Raw genomic sequence first — 23,550 nt, 5'->3', positions numbered from 1 at the left:
TATTCTATTCTATTCTATTCTATTCTATTCTATTCTATTCTATTCTATTCTATTCTATTCTATTCTATTCTATTCTTCAAGAGCTTCTTCCATAAGCCCAATAAGGTGGTTTGACCCAATATTTTGCAAATTCAAGGAAGGTCCATGAAGCAAAGGAAAGCTGAACAAAGAACGTAAGCACAGTTGTAGATTGACTTCTTTGCTTAAGAACCAAGTGGCGGGTCCCAGTTGTAGTCATTCTGTGAGGACTATCCGCACCCTTTCCAAGATATATCTGATGAAATGAGCCGTAGCTCATGAAAACTGATGCTGTTTAATAAAAAATGCTAGCATGAACAGGTGTTGCTGAATTCATCCTGATAATTATTATTTTTTGCCACCAGAGAAAAACACAGCACTTCTTTAGCTGTTTCTTAATCTTTGTGTTTCCAGAGGATCAAGTAATATCTACCTCACTTCAGTAGATTTAGTACTTGGCTCGGACTGTATACACATCTATCTGCTTCCCCTTCCTCTCTCTAATTTGGCATCCTTCCAGAGAGTTCCCATCATCCTCTAGGCCTCTGTAACCTTTTCTCTCCGAGGAGAGGAAGCAATATGTTACTCAACATCTGCTCAGACGTGTAGTTGGCTGACCTTGGTATCACCTGCTGCAGATGTTGCTCCATCCAAGCAAGGAAAGGGAAGATCAGAAAATGAAGGACACATTTTTCTAAACTACCATGTAATTTGACACCCGTTCTGGAGAGGAATGCCTGCATGCATATAAGCCAGCATTTGCTTAATTGGGGTTTATTGTATAAGGCATGTAGGGTTGGATTCATATGCCCTGCTAAACTCCAAGCCTTGGTTACTTTAAAACCACCAGGGAGAGCTTTACACTGCACGCAAAGCCAAGATCAAACCCATCATGTTATGAATTGGGACATAGTTTCTCAACCTGGGCAACTTGAAGATGTCAAAGCCATCAGATTTGTGGACAGATGAGATAAAACCTGAATCAATACACAAGAATATTTGTAGCACAGGGTTGAACTGTGGGATCCTGGATGCCCTCTGAGCTCGGTTGTTGTCTTACAGATGTTTCATAACCCAAGTAGATCACATCATCAGTGTTAGAAGAGAGTGAAGTCTGCAGAGAGGAGGAGGAGGAGGAGGACTGTGGGGTCTTTGGTGCCCTCTGACATTGATTGTTTCCTTGCAGATGTTTCATTACCAAGCTAGGAAACACCATCAGTGCTAGAAGGGGATGGCGGTTGCTCTGTTTATATATCGTGGCTTGCCCCGTCAGTGTTCTTGGCTGTTTCTTAATTAGAGTGTTGCTTACCGATTGTTTGTCTGATCAGAATTTTGCTGTTTGAAGCAAAGAACAAGACAGTGTTTTTCACCCTGCCACATCTAAAGCTGCTTAAATACGTTTCTGTCATAAACTGTCCTTTGTAAGACTACTGTAACAGGTGCACAGACCATCCAGGGGACAAACAGATCAGACCACTAGACATGGAAGTATGGATGAATAAGGTGTTACCACTTACTCCCAGCAAATGCTGCTAGAACTATTAATCAGTGGAACAACCTGCCTCCAGAAGTTGTGAATGCTCCAATGTTAGAGGTTTTTAAGAGGAGACTGGACAGCCATTTGTCTGAAATGGTATAGGGTTTCCTGCCTGAGCTGGGGGTTGGACTATAAGACCTCCAAAGTCCCTTGCAATTCTGTTATTCTATTCTATTCTATTCTATTCTATTCTATTCTATTCTATTCTATTCTATTCTGTTCTGTTCTGTTCTGTTCTGTTCTGTTCTGTTATTCTATTCTATTCTATTCTATTCTATTCTATTCTATTCTATTCTATTCTATTCTTCTATTCTATTCTATTCTATTCTATTCTATTCTATTCTATTCTATTCTATTCTATTCTATTCTATTCCTATTCCTATTCCTATTCCTATTGCAAACAACTACTTTAGTGGCCCAAGGAAAGAGCAGCTGCTACAGATGAGGTTCTGGGGGTGTAGGACAACTTGCCATGGCCAATGCAACATGGGACAACTCACCACGGACAACTCACGAGATAACTGCACTCCAGGCCCATTCCTCTCTTAATATTATTAATAATGTGATTATTATTATTATTATTATTATTAATAAAATCCCAATGATTTTAATAAAACTAAGAAAGGCGGAAGAGACACAGGATCGTCCTAGTAATACTAAGTGAGGAACAGGCCTAGAGCATAGTTATCTCGTGTTGACTTGTCCCACAGCGAGTTGTCCCATTCTGAGTTCTGGACCTGTCCAGCCCCAAGCGAAGGAACGAGACTCAATTTGGAGATGCAAGTTTCTCCTTTCAATCCATATCTTTCTTTTTTTTTCTTCAGCAATGGAGCTTTCCCTCACAGAGGCTTGGAAAGGCCTTCAAACCCCAGACAGATTTTCTCAGCAGACAAAGACAGCCGATGTGCTGAAGCTCAAAGCAACATCAGGACAGTGGGAGGTGTTTCAAAGGTCCTATTTGATCAGAAACAAAAGGGCGCCTTCTGCTTTCAAAGACACGACAAGTGAGCAGATATAAATTCCAGCCTTCCCACTAGGAAGCTCTTTCTTAAAGCATGGCAGGATCACAAAGGTTTCATACTGCCCCTTGTTTAAAGGGGGAAAAAAAAACCACACACACACAAAGCAAAGCAAAACAGAAAATTGACCTGTTTTTAAAAGGAGAGGGAGGGAGGGAGGGGAGAGAAAATCTGAAAGGGCCAAGTGAACTAGGAATTCATGAAATAAATCACAAATGAATGGCTTGCTGGTTTGCAGAGATCTCTTGAAATTACCGAGAGAGAAGAATATTTGTAGCTCAGGCTTAAACTATGGGGTCCTTGGTGGTCTCTGGGTTTGGTTGTTTTTTTGCAAACATTTCATGACCCAACTAGGGAACATCATCAGTGCTAGAAGGGAGCGGGGTTTGCTCTCTGTTTATATACAAGTGGCCCATTCTATAATGTCAGCCCAACAATCAAGCAGTAAACAATACCCCTATCAAGCAACTATCAGCTCAGACAAATAGTCAAATAGGGCACAACAGCACAATAAATTAACTACCAAGAAGAAAACAAACCTCACACCAATATTGACAGGTCAAGCCACCTGTATATAACAGAGAACACACACCCCTCTCTTCTAGTAGTGATGATGTTACCTAGCTGGGTCATGAAACATCTGCAAGAGAAGTAACAAGCTCACCAAGGACCTCACAGTCCTCCTCCTTCTCCTTCTCCTCCTCTTCCTCCTCCTCTCCACAAATCCCACTCCCTTTTAGCCCAGATGATGTTGCCTAGTTGGGTCATGAAACATCTGCAAGAAAACAACCAAGCTCAGAGAGCACTAAGGACCCCAGTTGTCCTCGTCCTCATCCTCCTCGTCCTCCTCCTCCTCCTCCTCCTCCTCTCCACAAATCCCACTCCCTTTTAGCACAGATGATGTTGCCTAGTTGGGTCATGAGACGTCTGCAAGAAAACAACCAAGCTCAGAGAGCATTAAAACCCCCACAGTCCTCCTCCTCCTCCTCCTCCTCCTCCTCCTCCTCCTCCTCCTCCTCCTCCTCTCCCCCTCCTCCTCCTCCTCCTCTCCACAAACTCCCCTTCCTTCTAATACTGATAATATTGCCTAGCTGGGTCATGAAACATCTGCAAGAAAATCACCAAGGACCACCACCACCTCCTCCTCCTCCTCCTCCTCCTCCTCTCCACAAACTCCCCTTCCTTCTAGTACTGATAATATTGCCTAGTTTGATATGCAGGTTCTGAGGTTTTGCTTGATAAAAAAAATACAGGAAACCAGAAGTTGCCTTCAAGCAACTTACGTTTTTACTCAGCTGAACAAAGACGGGCTTCTCTAAAAAAGAGCAAAAGCCTCAAATATCAGAAAAGTCTTATTGTTATACCTACTTTGATTACATAAGCAATTCACCCAGCAAAGCTGACACTCATAAGACTTTGCCCTTTAAGGCTGGCACACTGTAGATAAGAAGGAAGAAAGCAGAACTAGCTAGTATGTTCCCTTTGGGCTGTTTTCCCCAAGACACCATATGTTCCCTTTTGGGTGGTTTGGGCGTTTCCTTTGCTGTCCTTTTATGACCTTGCATTCACGGTTCTGCAAGTGGCCAGAGATAGCGGGGCCACCTGCACGTATTCACAATTGATACTGTCCCCTAAGTCCTAGTCATCAAGTTGGGTCATGAAACATCTGCAAGAAAACCACCAAGCTCACCAAGGACTTCCTCCTCCTCCTCCTCTTCCTCCTCCTCCTCCTTCCCCTTCTCCTCCTCTCCACAAACTCCCCTTCCTTCTAGTACTGATATTGCCTAGCTGGGTCATGAAACATCTGCAAGAAAATCACCAAGGACCTCATAGTCCTCCTCCTCCTCCTCCTCCTCCTCTTCCTCCTCCTCCTCCTCCTCTCCACAAACTCCCCTTCCTTCTAGTACTGATAATATTGCCTAGCTGGGTCATGAAACATCTGCAAGAAAATCACCAAGGACCACCTCCTCCTCCTCCTCCTCCTCCTCCTCCTCCTCCTCCTCCTTCCTGCACTGATGATGCTATATAGTTGGGTAATGAAATACCTGCAAAACAAACAAACAAACAAGCTCAGAGAGCACCAAGGACCTCACAGTCTCTTGGAATTATCTGCCAAGGGTTGGGAGTCACGGAACCTGCCTGGATCAGGGCCTGAAACTGTACTACATGGATGGTAGTAGAACTTTGGGAAGCCTGTCTGCGTCTGCACAGGCTTATTGGAAAGAAGAGACTAAAGAATGCAGACGGAGGAACTTTGCAAATCCACACAGAGAAAGATGTTAAGTGGTCATCTGATGCAGCTTGAAAGGCAGGGAAGGAAAAGAAGGCCCAGGCTGGTATTTTCAGCGCAGGATAAAGATGCCTTCTGAGATGTACACAAGAGCCACTTAAGTGATTCTCCCTCGGGGGAATCAATGTCCTGAAATCAAAGGTCAGCAGAGGATACAATCACACAATGGAGCCTGTTGCAGATCAGGCTTTCTCGGCGCGATGAGCCTGAAGCTTTGCAGAAAGTGCAACTTCTCCAGAAAGGAAGCAACCAAAGGCATCGTGCTGAATGTGGGAAGGAGGCGAGCACATTTTTTAAAAAATATTATATGGCATGTTTCAAGTTATTAGAGAGAAAGGTGTGCCATCAAAGTCAGGGAATGATATGGGCTGGCTGCTTGACAAATAAAGGTTTACTCAGGTGGACTTGGATGCATTTGGAATCAAAACTAGGCTTTATTTACTCATAGAGGACAGCTTGGCATAACCAAATTACTTGGTTTGATCCCTCTGAGAGAGGAAAGGAGAGGGAAGAGAAGGGGAGGGGAGCGTAGGAGAGGGAAGGGGAGAGGGGAGAGGAGAGAGAAGAGAAGAGAAGAGAAGAGAAGAGAAGAGAAGAGGAGAGAAGAGAGAAGAGAAGAGAAGAGAAGAGAAGAGAAGAGAGGAGAGGAGAGGAGAGGAGAGGAGAGGAGAGGAGAGGAGAGGAGAGGAGAGGAGAGGAGAGGAGAGGAGAGGAGAGGAGAGGAGGGAGAGGGGAGGGGAGGGGAGGGGAGGGGAGAGGAGAGGAGAGGGGAGGGGAGGGGAGGGGAGGGGAGAGGAGAGGAGAGGAGAGGAGAGGGGAGAGGAGAGGAGAGGAGCGAAGCGAAGCGAAGAGAGGAGAGGAGAGGAGAGGAGAGGAGAGGAGAGGAGGGAGAGGGGAGGGGAGGGGAGGGGAGGGGAGGGGAGGGGAGAGGAGAGGAGAGGGGAGGGGAGGGGAGGGGAGGGGAGGGGAGAGGAGAGGAGAGGAGAGGGGAGGGGGGAGGAGAGGAGAGGAGAGGAGAGGAGAGGAGAGGAGAGAAGCGAAGAGAAGAGAAGAGAAGAGAAGAGAAGAGAAGAAAAGAGAAGAGAAGAGAAGAGAAGAGAAGAGAAGAGAAGAGAAGAGAAGAGGAGAAAGAAGGAAGAAAAGAGAAGGAAGATAGGCAAGGAAAAGGAGAAGAGAAGGAGTATCTCTGTCTAACAGCTAGTAGTCTTCTCCACCCTGATGAGCTCTGGACATCTTTGTTTACCAGTTTCCAAATCCCCAAAGTCAGCCATTTTGTCTTGAATCAATCCATAAAGACCATTGACTCCCCAAAGATGACCAATTCCTCAACTGTACTCTTATGACTTTCATGGAGGACTTCCAAAAGAGACCTTGCAAGCCCATTTTAGACAGAGGTGTCAAGTTAGCTGGGTGGAGGCTCTCAGAGAAAGCCAAAGCTCTCAGAGGGAACTTACGATGACTCAAATTTCATGCACACCATTGTCTTTGTTGGTGGCTATCTTGAATGCTGAAATCTGTTGTCTTTTCCAGGCAAAGGTTGGGTGGGATATATTCGGCTACCTCTAGAAATGTAGAGACGTGTTCAGATACGAAGAGGTATGTTTTATGTTCCACCTCAAATCTTACAAATTTCATTTAGAGTCAAAACTTTACTGACCCAAATGAGTGACTAAATCATTATAAAGAAAACTTGGGCTTCTACCCCACATTTCTCAATCTTTGTGTTTCTACAGTTCATTCAGAATCAGAATAGAGCTGGAAGAGGCTTTAGAGGTCTTCTAGTCCAACCCCCTGGGTTGGACTAGAAGCAGGACACCCTATCCCATTTCAGACAAGTGACTGTCCAGCCTCTTTTTAAAAACCTCCAGTGATGGAGCACCCATGATTTCTAGTGGCAAGCTGTTCCACTGGTTGATTGTCCTCACTGTCAGGAAGTTTCTCCTTAATTTCAGGCTGCTTCTCTCCTTGATTCGTTTCCATCCATTGTTTCTCGTCTTGCCTTCTGGTGCTTTGGAAAATAAGTTGGCCCCCTCCTCTTTGGGGCAGCTTCTCAATTACTGGAATACTGCCATCATGCTCCCCCCCTAGTCCTTCTTTTCTCCAGGCCTTTAATCGTCTTAGTTGCTCTTCTTGAGTACCACACACTTTTTTTATTATTTTTTATTATTTTAATTCCATTTATATCCCGCCCTTCTCCAAAGACTCAGGGCGGCTTACAAGCTTAGCAGTATGCTATGTATTTCAACCATCTTCAACATACACACACCCCACTCCAAAATTGTAAAGCTCCAAAACAACTCTCTAACAGAGACACACAAGTCCATAAATGCACACATCTGTGGACCTCAGTAGGTCTCTGGCTGCAAAAAACACACACACAAAAAAAAAAACAAAAATAAAACACCAACTATCCTTCCCTGCCAGAAATCAACCTGAGATGCTCAAATACGTTCTCTTCAAAACTCAAAAGAAACCTCAACAGCCAAGAAGGGCATGCACACTTCCCTCAACAAATCATCCCAACTCCAAAAGTTCCTTTTTTATTTTTTTTTGGTCCTACTTTTTGCTTATTTGTCGTTCTCTTTGGGTAAACTTTCTCTCTCCTTTAGGAAGCACTGATCCATGAGGGCGCCCTGGATGGTTCAACAAGCTGGGGAGCGGGCAGAGTGGGCGAGAAGGAAAAAGCTCTCCAGACTTCAAGTTGTGAAACTCTTCTTGTGTTTGAATCTGGAGACCCTGAAATACCCACCCACCCCAACCTTGGAGTAATTAATTCTTAGACTGCCATGGCTGGGGAAATTGAATGAATGAAAGCCTGCAATTATGCAAATTGGATGAAGCTACACATGCCAAAAAAGCGCTGCCACCCCAGCTGGAAGAGATTGGGGCAAAGGTGGTGGAGGGAGGAGGTGCACATTTGGTGTTTAAGCCGCGAAAGCTCTGCCTGGGTTTGGGATCCCGCCATGTCCAACCTCTCCTTTCTTTCCCCAACCTTCTGCTCAAGCCAAAATTGGTTCTGGGTTGATTGTGTAACAGGGGTAAAAGATTCATTTGCCCGCGGAGGATCTCCCATTCGGTTCTTCTTGTCTACGGTGTTGAGCCGAGAAGGGGGAAAAAAAATATCCCATCTAAAATCCGGGAGAAGCATTTCAAGTCACCGAGCGACTTCATGCCAACTGCTAAGCTACTAATGATGAGTTGTTTACTTCTGTGTTAGAGAGCTGAACAAATCCAGGCCAGTGTGGGCTGGATAAGTCACGAGCTGTAGTTTAGAGTGTTGTGTGGACTCAGCTGAAGGAGGATCCCTTTCAAGAAATGAATACATGAATTCAATGGCAAAATAAAGCATCGGCAAATACATACATACATATATACATACAATATATGAGTTAACAGAGGAGCCTACTGAGGAAATCAAGAGATGATTTCAATCAGATTATGTAGTTTATTTACTTAGCAAATATCTCTCTCTCATCTATGTCTCTCATCTCTCTCTCTCTCTCCTCTCTCCTCTATATACCTATCATCTATCTATCATTTTCTATCTATCTATCTATCTATCTATCTATCTATCTATCTATCTATCTATCTATCTATCTATCTATCTATCTATCTATCTATCTATCTATCTATCTATCTATCTTTTTATCTATCATCTATATCTCTCCATCATCTATCTACCTATCTACCTATCTACCTATCTATCTATCTATCTATCTATCTATCTATCTATCTATCTATCTATCTATCTATCTATCTATCTATCTACATTTTGAGATAAAAACCATAATAAAATCACCATAATATGGAGCCATAGAATTGCATTGGGATATATGCTATAATTCAATACTTCATTGCAATGCTATGCCTCCATATTATGGAGATTCTATTATGGTTTTATGGGTTGTGTAGTCAACATTAGTGAGCCACAATCCTGCCACAATTTCCTAATCCCCAAAGACCAAAGAGGCAAGAAATTCCTACCAGTTACAAAACAGGGTTTTAGGACTTATGAATCAGAGCGGAATTCCTCACTAAGGGAAAAGGATTTCTGGAGAAGAACCCATGTCTGCAGCTTAATCTTTTGCATGGAGGATTTCTTTTCTGTGTCACGCTATCTGATCATGTTATCCATTTGTACCTTTTCTTGTCTTCCTAGCTGAGATCAACCGGCTGGGTGGATAGACAGATTTGCATTCCTTGAAACTATAATATTCACGTGCTTCAAATATCATCTTTGAGCACCAAAGGGGAAAAAAAAAAGAAAGATGCTTAACTCCAGAAGAGAAATTAATTGACTACCACATGTGGCTCGAGAAGGCCTCTCCTCCACAATAAAGGCACAGAAAAAGCTTACCCAACAGGTAGCTAGCCCCCTTATAAAAAAAAAAAAGAAATGCATAGAGAGATGTAAAATAGTTAGGATACCAGGAATAAAATGGACGCTGCACAGCAGGTATGTTTCTCATCCCGAATCCATTTTCCAGCCTTCCAGCCCTGAGCAAAACAAATACCTCCCCACAGCTTTTAATTCCAAAAAGAGGCATTAAAACTAATGGCAATTAGTCATGCTTAGTGTAAAATCAATTCTTAATTAATGGAGGGAAAACGGGCACGTCGACCGAGCGACGTGACTAATCTCCAGAGTCAAATTACAAGCCAACTTTCCAGCTTTTCTCCAGGATCCAGGAGAACTAGCGGCTCTGCTGAAAAAAAATGTGGCCAGCGGGAGGAGTGGGCGGAGGGCAACTCCAACAGGGATGTCACCAGATCCGTCATTCAACACGTTCTTCGGGATGGGATCTCTGGAGATCCCCTTGCTGAGGCTCGGCAGGCTGGCTTCCATTTCAGTGGCTGCGTTTCCATATTCTGTCTTGTTGGCCTGACTTTTGAGAATTTCAGCGGGCCGGTTTCCTGCTGGACAGGACCCTCCGACCGGTGGCCTAAGTTCCAAAAGGTGCAGGTAGTCCTTGACTTACGACAAGAATTGAGCGCAAAATCTCTGTTGCTAAGCAAAGACGTATGTTCAGTGACTTTTGCCCCATTTTACAACCTTTCACTCCCTGTAGTCATTCAGTTAGGGACACGGCTGTTAAGCGAATCTGGGCTTCCCCCATTGACTTTGCTAGACAGAAAGTAGCGAAAGAGGATCGATCACATGACCTCGGGACACTGCGACCGTCGTAAATACGAGCCAGTTGCCAAGCGTCTGCATTTTGATCATGTGACCATGGAGATTCTGCAATGGTCATGGTGAAAAACAGTCCTAAGTTACTTTTTCCAGTGCCATTGTAACTTTGAACAGTCACTAAAGGAAGTGTCGTAAATCGAGGACCGCCTGCACTTCACAACGCAAGAGGTGGGGGGGAGGACAAACTTGCTAATTTTCCAACCTGCTAATGAACAAAACATGTACCTCGCTAAGCATACAGAAGGAACCTCTGTGGCAGGGGTAGGCAACCTTGGCTCTCTTACGACTCGTGGACTTCAACTCCCAGAATTCCTGAGCCAGCGTGGCTCAGCTTGGAAACCTCTCTCTTTCCCCTCAGCACGGCTGGCTCAGGAATTCTGGGAGTTGAAGTCCACGAGTCATAAAGCGGCCTAGGCCTAGGCTAGGAGTAGGCAACCTTGGCTCTCTTACGACTCGTGGACTTCAACTCCCAGAATTCCTGAGCCAGCGTGGCTCAGCTTGGAAACCTCTCTCTTTCCCCTCAGCACGGCTGGCTCAGGAATTCTGGGAGTTGAAGTCCACGAGTCATAAAGCAGCCTAGGCCTAGGCCAGGAGTAGGCAACCTTGTCTCTTTTATGACTCGTGGACTTCAACTCCCAGAATTCCTGACCCAGCGTGGCTCAGCTTGAAAACTCTCCCCTTTCCCCTCAGCATGGCTGGCTCAGGAATTCTGGGAGTTGAAGTCCACGAGTCATAAAGCGGCCTAGGCCTAGGCTAGGAGTAGGCAACCTTGGCTCTCTTACGACTCGTGGACTTCAACTCCCAGAATTCCTGAGCCAGCATGGCTCAGCTTGGAAACCCCTCCCTTTCCCCTCAGCCTGGCTGGCTCAGGAATTCTGGGAGTTGAAGTCCATGAGTCATAAAGCGGCCTAGGTCTAGGCCAGGAGTAGGCAACCTTGTCTCTTTTATGACTCGTGGACTTCAACTCCCAGAATTCCTGACCCAGCGTGGCTCAGCTTGAAAACTCTCCCCTTTCCCCTCAGCATGGCTGGCTCAGGAATTCTGGGAGTTGAAGTCCAGGAGTCATAAAAGAGCTAAGGTTGCCTACCCCTGCTCTATGGAGATTCCCCATCATCCAGATCATGGTTTTCATGGTAGTTGAGGGGGGTGACATGAAACCTTTCCTTCCGTGAGTCCCAAAGGTGCTTTTCCAAAAGGCAAACTGGACTTTGTTTTTCCCTTGAAAGACGTTTCGCTTCTCATCCAAGAAGCTTCTTCAGTTCGCTTCACTTCTCCAGTTCGGAACCCAAGAAGCTTCTTGGATGAGAAGCGAAACGTCTTTCAAGGGAAAAACAAAGTCCAGTTTGCCTTTTGGAAAAGCCCCTTTGGGACTCAAGAGAAGGGATGGTTTCATGTCACACCCCCCCCCCTCAACTGCTAAGAAACATCAAGGAGCCTGTGGAATGACTAAGAGGAAGTGAAGGATTTCTCTGCTCAGTGATCAAATGCAAGGCTGGTCCGTCAGCTCTCTTGTGCCGTGGGGGCAAAATTGGATATGCCCAAACGCAGCCCCCACTCTTTAGCCAACTCAGCACCCTGACTAATGCTTCTTTGCATTAAAAGTTTAAAAGGGTGAGGGGATGGGCTGTGGGGCCCCAAGGAAGGGCATCGAAAGAGCTCTGCTTTAAAGTCTAATCTTCTAATGGGGTGGAAAGGGAACAGTTGCCAGGAGAGACTGAGAAGAATCCACTCAGAGCTGAGGATTTCCAGCTGAGATTAATTCTATTCGAACACACACAGAGAGACACAAATGCACAGACCTGGGAAGCACAACCCACCCCCCCACCCACCCCTCCTAAATTTACCAGGTAGTCCCTTGAACAAAACAAAGTGCCCGATCACTTGAGTTCCCAGCTGGGAAAGAGACCTCTTCCAGAAACCCAAAGGAGCTTCTTATGACACTTGAACAAAGCCAGATAGAGGACGCTTTGACAGCTGGGGTTTTTTTTTGTGTTTTGGTTTGTTTTGAAAAAATAATCAACAAACCCAAACTTGCTCAGAGGAACCGAAAGGATCCCATAAACAGAATCGAACACCATAGCCTGCACTTTCACAGATTAAAAAAGAAAACAAAGAAAGAAAGGGAAAAAAAACTTAAGCCAAGTTTCAGACATCATCCTTCCCAAAAACCAGGGTACTTTAATGGATGGATAGATAGATAGATAGATAGATAGATAGATAGATAGATAGATAGATAGATAGATAGATAGATAGATAGATAGATAGATAGATAGATAGATAGAGTAGATAAGTAAATAGATAGATAGATGATAGATAGACACATATAGATAGATCCTAGAGCAAATATATTCTTTTCTGCACCACCCCCCCAAAAAAATATGGACACCATGCAGTAGAAGTCTCTCCTGCAAAGAAGGAAGACAAGAAATAATGGATGGAAAATAATCAAGGAGAGAAGCAACCTGGAATTAAGGAGAAACTTCCCAACAGTGAGGACAATTAACCAGAACAGCTTGCTTTCAAAAGTTGTGGGTGCTTCATCACTGGAGCTTATTAAGAAGAGGCTGCTAGACAGTCACTTGTCTGAAATGGTCTAGGGGTCTCAAGCTTGAGCAGGGGGTTGGATTAGAAGACCTCTAGGGTCCCTTCCAACTCTATTATGATTGATTGATTGATTGGATCAAGTACATGTCAGCTAGTGATGGATTCTATTCTATTCTACTCTACTCTACTCTACTCTACTCTACTCTACTCTACTCTACTCTACTCTACTCTACTCTACTCTACTCTACTCTACTCTACTCTACTCTACTCTACTCCACTCCACTCCACTCCACTCCACTCCACTCCACTCCACTCCACTCCACTCCACTCCATATTGTTGCATGCAGAAGATTCCAACTTGCCGGTCATATTCTCTGCATGGAGAACAATTGAATCCTCAAGATGGCCATGAAACGGATACACACACACCCAATGCCAAATGACCAAGAGGATGCCATCAAAATACATGGCGAAGAATGTACGAAGACTCTAAAGATCACATGGGGAAATGCTGATGTATTTGCCCAAGACAATCCCTTGCTGTCCAGATATGTTACACAGCATGGAAGCATCTAATGTTAATACTAAATGCAATAGAAACTTTCCCTTTAGATACCAACGGAATGCTTTTTCAAACAATCCGAGAAGCGCCTGATCAAAATACTGCATCCAGGGCTGTTACTGTCCTCATTTTAGGAGTCACTTTCTCCACTTTCCATACATCTGGCAAGATTCCTCCTCCCAAGGGCCAAAAGGGAGAATCCCAACACTGTGTAATTCTAAACAGGAAGATTGTAGGTTGATTGCAGTCCATCAAAACAGAAGAAGGGTTTGTGTGTGGGGGGGGGGGGGAAACCCAGACGGGCGCAGGTGGCCCTGGAAAACACAAACATTGCCTCCCTTTTAAAATGGTCAACTTCTTTATTTCTCTCCTACTAAATCATTGAAGGCCTCCTCAAAATGTTAGTGGAGAAAGAACAGAGGGGGAGAGTTCATTTGCAGAGGACATTCTGTTCCTCTTAAGTTCTTTGCGTGTTTCTTTCTTTCTCTCTCTCTCTCTCTCCCTCTTTTCGCCTCCCTGCTCCCACCAGATCACATCAAGCAATCGGGCATCACTTAATAAATCTAATCTCCCTCGGATGGGTTTCATCTTCCACAAAGAGAAGGGGATGTGACTGGAGGTGGAATTTGTGAGGAGAGGAAGGGCTGAGCGAGAGGCAGGGATGAGAGGGTGGGGGTGAGACAGAATCCCGGAGCAGACCATGCACAGATCTGCAGAGCTGCTAAGTTGGATGGAGGATACAGGCTCCATGCCTTCCCACGGCCATTGCTGAACTCATAACCACCCAGATACAAAGCACTTCCTGTATCTCAAATGGTTCCGCTTCCCTCTCTTAAAGAGCTGAGCTGGTGGGGGATGCAGCTCAAGAGTTATGTAAATCCCACTGATTAACAGAATAACAGAGTTGTAAGGGACCTTGGGAACAGGTTAGCAGGTTAGGATGCTGAGCTTGTCGATCAGATGGTTGGCAGTTTGGCGGGTTGAATCCCGAGTGTTATGAAATTTATTGTGCAGAGGTCTCCTTGTGCTACCAAAGAGTTGCACAGACAAGGAAGGGCACTGAGAGCAGTAAAAATCACACACAGAAATACACTGAGTTCTAAAAGCAAAAAGTATTTTACTTTGAGGTGGTGTAAAAACAAAAATGCACAGTCAAAAATAAACAGTCCAAGTCATACACAATAGCAACAGTCCAAGGAGTAATCCAAACTACAAAGTCTTCTTACCGGTCCAGAGGTCAATACACAGTTCAGGTTTACAACAGTAGTAAACCAACAGCAGAGCAAAAACAGTAATAGTAGAGATCAGTGAATTCAGAGAGAGAGAGAGAAGCTACGTTCCTAGCTTCCTCTTATGGCCATGAGAACACTTACACACCCATTGGCCAATTAACTTCTTAAAGACATAGCATTATGGTTAATATATTTTCAACCCAACATTGTAGGCTAACACCATATGCCTAACATTCTCCCCTTTGGGTAGAATAATATATAACTCTTACAATCTTATGCACATTCTTTCACAATTAGCATTGTGTTTCACAGCACTTTGTACCTTCGTAAAATGGTCTGCAATATTTACATCAGATGGACAATACTCTAACTGTATTAATTTATCTTTGACACATTGTCTGACATTTAAATAACGAAGATCAGTATGTTTAGATCTTGTTTTTACTGCAGCATTATTAGCCATCTTTATTGCAGCTTGATTGTCCTCATACACAATGAATGGATCATTTACATTTAAACCCATATCTAACAATAATTGTTTGTACACTAGCAGTTCTGTACATAACACTGATAGACATGAAAATTCAGCCTCCATTGTAGATAAGCTTATGTGTTTTTGTCTAATAGACTTCCATCCAATCAAAGAATCACCCAACATAACAGCCAACCCTGAAGTAGATTTACGAGTGTTTGTATCAGAGGCAAAACTCGCATCTGCATATGCAGTAAGGATTAACTCACGATTTGGCTCTAGATATAACGAGTAGTGAATAGTCTGCTTCAAATACCTTAATACTCGTTTAGCTGATTGCCAGTGTCTAACAGTTGGATTATTGTTGTACCTAGCTAATTGATTTACACAGTAAGAAATATCAGGTCTAGTCCAATTACTCAGATACATAAGACTTCCTATCAAAGATTGGTACATAGTCTTATCAAATACAGGACTCTCAACATTAGTGTCCTTAAAATCCATAGCCATCGGAGTTTTTGCTGGTTTACACATTTCCATATTGTATCTCTTTAATAACTGAGATATTTTACTGGCTTGTGACACCTTAAAACCCCTATTTGTTTTCACAATATCTAACCCCAAATAGTGGCTAATTTCTCCAAGATTTCTAATTGTGAATTTATTTTGCAATCTTGAAATGATAGTTTGTGCTTCTAACTCAGTTTTTGTTATTATTGCAATATCATCTGTGAATAATAAAATAAAAGATAATGCTCCATTGTGTTCTCTTCTAAACAAACAAGGATCAGCATTACTGGCTACAAAACCTAATGCACTCAACTCATTAACTATACATTTGTTCCACTCATAGCCTGATTGTTTCAATCCATAGAGGCTTTTCTTTAATTCCCAACAATCATGGTCTCTATCACTGGTCAATCCTGGTGGTATTCTTAAATAAATAGTATGTTGCAATGGAGCATGTAGATATGCAGTTTCAACATCTACATGATTAACCATATATTGGTTTTTAGCCGCCCATACTAAAGCTGCTCTTAAAGTAGTTGCCCTTAAACTGGGTGCAAACACTTCGTCATAATCCTCAGTAGTTTGGGCAAAACCTTGTGCAACCAAACGTGCCTTATGGGTTATAGTTCCATCTACACCCTTCTTTATTTTATATATCCATTTACAACCTATAGCTTGCTCACCAGGTGGCAGTTTTGCTTTCTGATAAACCTTAAGATTCTGCAAAGACTTCAACTCCCTGTTCATTGCAGCTTTCCATGATGCTTGTTCCTTTTCAGGATACATCCTGATCTCATCATAGTTAGATGGCTCTACACTAACTTGACATACTATACTAGCTTCATAGCGATCAGGTGGATGTCTGATACGCATTGAACGCCAAGGAATTACAGGGCTTTGAATTTCTGTCTCCTTTCCTTCCTCTGATTCATCTATTATCTCCCCTATCTCCTCTTCATCTTTTATATTTACAGGAGATGTATTATCATTACTAGTTACGTTATCAGAGGAGTCCTCAAACACTAGAGGATCAGTATTAACAGCTTCTTGCTCTAACCTATCCCAACCAACGTGCTCAAGGAATTTTGCACTAGCACTGTTATATATATTAGTTGTGCCTCGTTCCCAGAAACGATAGGATCTATGGTTAGCTTCGTAACCTACGAAGTATAATTGCCTAGCCCTATGTTGGCCTTTACTCCTGAGTTGTGCAGGAATGTGGACCCAAGCTGGGGTGCCAAATGTGTGCAGGTAATCAAGGTTTGGTCTTCTACCATGCCATATTGTATATGGTATTTTACCAGTAGAAGTATTAACAACTATATTCAGAACATGGTTTGCACATTTTGCTGCTTCCCCCCACAGTCTATCTGTTAAGCCAGAATCTTGTAACATGGTTCTCATCATGGCTTGTAACGTTTGCCCACGTCTCTCAACAAAAGCATTATGTTGAGGTCTATAAGGGGCTGAACGTTTATGCTCAATGCCAGCTGATTGTAGCATATCAACAAAACACTTATTTGTAAATTCAGTACCATTATCAGTAATTATGCACTGAACTTTTCTCTTTGTTTTTCTCTCCACAAACTTCAGCCAGTTTGCAAATTGTTGGAAAGTATCTGCCTTTGACTTAAGCAGATAACAAAAACCATATCTAGAGTAGTGGTCCAATATACTTAAAATATAACATGACCCTCCTAAACTTGGTTTCATGGGTCCAATTAAATCAGCAAACACAACTTCCAAAGGTACAGTTGTTTTGAAGCCGTTTATCCTGTTTGCAGGAGTTGCCTTGCTCTTTTCCTGATTACAGGCATTGCAATTCAAATACTTACTACATGGCTTCAGTTTAACTCCCTCTACTAATTCCACTGTTTTACGTAGTGAGTTAAAGTTTACATGCCCTAACCGCCTATGCAATAAATGTATACATTCATCATGTGGCTTCTTGTTCTCACATATTGAGTTAGCTTTAACTGTACTAACCTGGTTACTTGTGAGAACGAATAAACCATTTTTCAAATTAGCAGTTACACAGGTTCCATTCCTCTCAATAGTGCATTGCTCCCCTCTGAATGTTACCACAAACCCAACTTTAACCAATTCCCTTACAGATAACAGGTTGAATCTTAGTTTAGGTATATATAACATGGGTAACTGTTCATCAATGCATGGACAATAGGAATTACCTTCACCAGAGGCCTTCATCCTCCAACCGTTTGCTAGTGAAACATATTGGTTGCTGTTTTTCATATTAACAAACCTCTTTTTCACTTTAGTAATGCATTGTGAAGCCCCACTATCAACAACCCACAATTCATTATTTCTGGATGTTGATTCACCAGAAATAGCCAAACCAATGCCCTTCTTAGCCTTCCCACTGCTATTCACATTCTGTTTTTTACCCTTTCTACAGAATTTGGCTATATGCCCTGTAGCCCCACAAGAATAACATTTCTTGACATTGTAAGCAGTGGTAAATGGCTGCTCCTCTCGTGGCTGTGTCTCTCTCAGCTGGTCTCTGTCACGCCTTCTTCTGGACTCTTCCAGCAGTCTCCCAGTAATGTTAGTCAATGTCAGTTCCTCTCTGGTCAGGACTTCCAAAGAAGAAACATATCCATCATAACTCTCATCCAAAGATGACAGAATAATGTAGACCTGATGCAACTCTGAAAAAATCAGCTCCTTTTCATGAAGCTCTTGAAAAGTTGCCTTCATGTAATTTAAATGGGTCAGCATATCTCCATTCTTCTGCAGACGAGCCCTAAACAGCTTACGTGTAAGGTGTATATGTGCACCCACACTGTCACGAACATAAAGCCTTCGCAAAACATCCCAACACCTAGCAGCAGACTCCTCACCACGAATATGGACAAGCTGCTGGTCATTCAGTGTTAGTCCAATAATGCAAAGAGCTTTCTCGTTGCTTCGTTTAAAGTCGTCTAACTTCTTTGCATCCTCTTCATCATCTGGATCCCAAGCAGTAGTATCTGGTGGGTTATTTACAACAGCCCATAGTCCTTCCTTGCGCAAAAGCAAGCAGCATTTTGTGGACCAGGAAACATAGTTTGTCCCATCCAACCGGGTTATCCAGGAGATGCCTGACAACAGTTCCTGTGCCATTTTACACCAAAAAGCTAACACAAACTCAGCTAGGAAAACTGTGTGTACTTACTCTCAGTACAGGCCTGGGCCCATAACCAGTGTTAAGGAATTTGTTGTGCAGAGGTCTCCTTGTGCTACCAAAGAGTTGCACAGACAAGGAAGGGCACTGAGAGCAGTAAAAATCACACACAGAAATACACTGAGTTCTAAAAGCAAAAAGTATTTTACTTTGAGGTGGTGTAAAAACAAAAATGCACAGTCAAAAATAAACAGTCCAAGTCATACACAATAGCAACAGTCCAAGGAGTAATCCAAACTACAAAGTCTTCTTACCGGTCCAGAGGTCAATACACAGTTCAGGTTTACAACAGTAGTAAACCAACAGCAGAGCAAAAACAGTAATAGTAGAGATCAGTGAATTCAGAGAGAGAGAGAGAAGCTACGTTCCTAGCTTCCTCTTATGGCCATGAGAACACTTACACACCCATTGGCCAATTAACTTCTTAAAGACATAGCATTATGGTTAATATATTTTCAACCCAACATTGTAGGCTAACACCATATGCCTAACACCGAGTGCCGCGTAACAGAGTGAGCGCCTGTTACTCGTCCCAGCTTCTGCCAACCTAGCAGTTCGAAAGCATGTAAAAATGCAAGTAGAAAAATAGGGACCACTCCGGTGGGAAGGTCACAGCGTTCCGTGCGCCTTTGGCGTCTAGTCAAGCGCTGGCTCTTCGGCTTTGAGACGGAGATGAGCACCGGCCCCTAGAGTCGGAAACGACTAGCACGCATGTGCGGGGGAACCTTTACCTTTACCTTTAAGGGACCTTAGAGATCTTCTAGTCCCACCTCCTGCTCAAACAAGAAACCCTATACTATTCTGGAGAAATGGCTGTCCAATTTCTTCTTGAAAACCTCCAGCGATGGAGCACCCTCAACTTCTGGAAGCAAGCTGTTCCTTTGCTTGGTTGTCCTCACTGTCTGAACATTTCTCCTTAACCACATCAACATATGTCTTCTCTAACCTGTTTTTCCTCTTGACGCCGAGGACTACAGCTGCCACAATCCCCAGCCACCAAGGCCAAGGGTGATTCAACTGCTTCCAGAGGACCTTTCCTCTTCCCTACTGCAAACCCAGGTGGCCTATGCCAAAGATAAACAACATTACAGGAGTTCCCCAGTGGGAGTTTTGCAAAATATTTGCAGAGCTGTGGTGGTGCAGTGGTTAGAATGTAGTACTGCAAGCTAACTCACTGCTCACTCCAGGAGTTTGATCCTCACAGGATCAAGGTTGACTCAAACATCCATCCTTCTGAGGTCGGTAAAATGAGGACCCAGATTGTTGGGGGCAAGATGCTGACTCTGTAAACTGCATAGAGAGGGCTGCAAAGCACTGTGAAGTGGTATATAAGTCTAAGGGCTATTGCTATCGTCCTTCCTTCCTTCCTTCCTTCCTTCCTTCCTTCCTTCCTTCCTTCCTTCCTTCCTTCCTTCCTCCCACTGCCAACAGTTCGATTCTCACCAGCAAAAGGTTGACTCAGTCTTCCATCTTTCTGAGGTTGGTAAAATGAGGACTCAGATTGTTGGGGGCAAAATGCTGACTCTGTAAACTGCTTAGAGAGGGCTGTAAAGCATTGTGAAGCAGTATATAAATCTAAGTGCTATTGCTATTGCTCCTTCCTTCCTTCCTTCCTTCCTTCCTTCCTTCCTTCCTTCCTTCCTTCCTCCCTCCCTCCCTCCCTCCCTCCCTTCCATAGTGCACAGTGGTTAGAATGGAGTATTTCAGGCAAACTCTGCCCACTGCCAGGAGTTCGATCCTGACCAGCTCAAGGTTGACTCAGCCTTCCATCCTTCTGAGGTGGGTAAAATGAGGACTCTGTAAACTGCTTAGAGAAGATTGTAAAGTCTATGTGCTATTGTTATTGCTTTGTTGGTTTCTTTGGTCTTTGGCCACAAGACTCCCCAGTTCCAACAGGATCTCCCTTCCACTGATTCGGACCTCCATGTTCTGTGTTACTCGAGTCAGTTATTAGTACCGCTTTCCACTGCTTTAGTAAAACCACACTGCATCCAATTTTGGTCACCATGATAGACAAAAATGTATTGAGACTCTAGGAAGAGTGCAGAGAAGGCCAACAAAGACGATCAGGGGATTGGAGACTAAAACATATGATGAGCAGTTCCAGGAACTGGGAATGTCCTAGTCTAACCAAGAGAAGGATTAGGGTTGACATAACAATCTTTCAATATTTTGAGGGGCTGCCACAGAGAAGAGCACGACACCAAGCTGGCAGGAATGACACCAAACTGGCAGGAATAGCCAACACTCCAGAAGACAGGCTTAAAATATAGGAGGTTCTGGACAGACTTGAACACTGGGCACTATCTAACAAAATGAAATTCAATGGTGAAAAAAGTAAGGTTCTACATTTAGGCAAGAAAAACCAAATGTACAGGTATAGTATAGGGGGTACCTTGCTCAATAGTAGTAACTGTGAGAGGGATCTCTGAGTCCTAGTGGACAATCCCTTAAAAATGAGCCAGCCTTGTGCTGCAGCTGCCAAAAAAGCCAACACAGTGCTAGGCTGCATTAACAGAGGGATAGAATCAAGATCACGTGAAGTATTAATATCGCTTTACAATGCCTTGGTAATGCCATACTTGGAGTACTGCATCCAGTTTTGGTCACCACGTGTAAAAAAGATGTTGAGACTCTAGAAAGAGTAAAGAGAAGAGCAACAAAGATGATTGGGGGACTGGAGGCTAAAACATATAAGGAAAGGTTGCTGGAATTGGGTATGTCTAGTTTAACGAAAAGAAGGATGATAGCAGTGTTCCAATATCTCAGGGGCTGCCACAAAGAAGAGGAAGTCAAGCTATTCTCCAAAGCAGGACAAGAAACAACGGATGGAAACTCATCAAGGAGAGAAGCAACCTAGAACTAAGGAGAAACTTCCTGACAGTGAGAACAATCAATCAGTGGAACAACCTGCCTCCAGAAGTGGTGAATGCTCCAACACTGGAAGTTTTTAAGGACAGACTGGACAGCCATTTTGTCTGAAATGGTATAGGGTTTCCTGCCTGAGCAGGGGGTTGGACTAGATGACCTCCAAGGTCCCTTCCAACTACTACTACTACTTCTTATGATGATGATGATGATGATGATGATGATGATGATGATGATGATGATGATGATGATGATGGAGTTGGCTGATTCTCCAAAGCACCTGAGGGCAAGCTAAGAAGGAAGGGATGGAAACCTATCAAGGAGAGAACCAACCTAGAACTAAGGACAAATTTCTTAAGAATGAGAATAATTAATAAATTGATAAATAATTGATCAGTGGAACGGCTTGCCTCTGGAAGCTGTGGGTGCTCCGTCACTGGAGGTTTTCAAAAAGAGACTTGGTAGGCAATGGTCCAGAATGGTATAGGTTCTCCTGCTTCAGCAGGGGGTTGGACTAGAAGACCTCCAAGATCCCTTCCAACTCTGCTATTCCATATCATGGAAGGCATTAACAGAGGGATAGAATCAAGATCAAGTGAAGTACTAATACCACTTTACAATGCTTTGGTAAGGCCACACCTGGAATACTGCATCCAGTTTTGGTCACCACGATGTAAAAAAGATGTCGAGACTCTAGAAAGAGTAAAGAGAAGAGCAACAAAGATGATTGGGGGACTAGAATGGAAGGGAACATTTTTCAACTGAAACCTTTAAATGTATTAAAAGAAGAAAAGATAGTACAGACTTGGTTTCAGTTCATACAATTACAAGCTAGATGGAAAGAAGATCAGAAAATTTGTATAACAAGAGTTGATGAAAATTTGATAAAACAAATTAGAGATCAAAGTCAATCGCATATAAAAAGGCTACATAATGCATTGATTGAGATTGATTCTGAAACAGAGCTAGTTAAAGATTGTATGATAAAATGGGCTCAGAATATTCAAGAACCTATAATGATGGACACTTGGGAAAAAATCTGGGTTAGAAATGTAAAATTTACACAAGCGCAAAACTTAAGAGAGAATTTTTATAAAATGTTTTATAGATGGCATTTAGATCCTAAAGAAATAGCATGTATGTATCCAAATCAACCACCTAAGTGTTGGAGATGTGGTAGTGAAGAGGCAACTTATTATCATATATGGTGGACATGTAAAAATGTTAAAGCTTTTTGGATAAAAATATGGTGGATTCTTCAAAAGGTTTTTAAGAAAAAGTTAAGATTTACTCCACAATTATTTTTACTGGGTATTATCTTGGACTGTTCTGTTATAGAAACCAAATTGATGTTACATTTAATAACGGCAGCCAGACTTCTGGTGGCTCAATATTGGAAGAAAGAAGACTTACCAACAATAGAACAATGGACACTTAAAGTAATGGACATGGCTGAAATGACAAAAGTTTCAGCTTACTTGAAAGAGCAGTCGCAAGAAAAATATATTTTGGAATGGAGAAGATGGATTGATTATATTCCAAATAAATATGGAACTAAAAAGTTTCAAATAGCTTATGAATAATCTCTAGCAATTAAAAAGATGTGTCATTATAGTTATTATAGTTTTGTTATAAGGGAGTTAAAGAGTGGAAGGTTTGTTAATGTTTTAACAGATATTTAGCATATGTTTGCATAAGATTGTTATACATAATACCCTGTATTCTGCTTTGGGAAGTCGGGGGGGGGAGGGAAGGGGGGAGGGGTGATGGGGAGGGGGGGTTCAATTTATATGTTTCTTAAACTTTGTAAAACTTTTCAATAAAAAAAGATGATTGGGGGACTGGAGGCTAAAACATATAGGGAACGGTTGCTGGAATTGGGTATGTGTAGTTTAACGAAGAGAAGGGTGAGGGGTGATAGCAGTGTTCCAATATCCAAGGGGCTGCCCCAAAGAAGAAGGAGTCAAGCTATGCTCCAAAGCACCTGAAAGCAGGACAAGAAGCAATGGATGGAAACTAGTCAAGGAGAGAAGCAACCTAGAACTAAGGAGAAACTTCCTAACAGTGAGGACAATTAACCAGTGGAACAACCTGCCTCCAGAAGTGGTGAATGCTCCGCCACT

The sequence above is a fragment of the Vipera berus genome (assembly GCF_964194415.1).
Source record: "Vipera berus genome assembly, chromosome: 14".
Lineage (NCBI taxonomy): Eukaryota > Metazoa > Chordata > Lepidosauria > Squamata > Viperidae > Vipera > Vipera berus.
Note: the sequence above shows the minus strand (reverse complement) of the source record.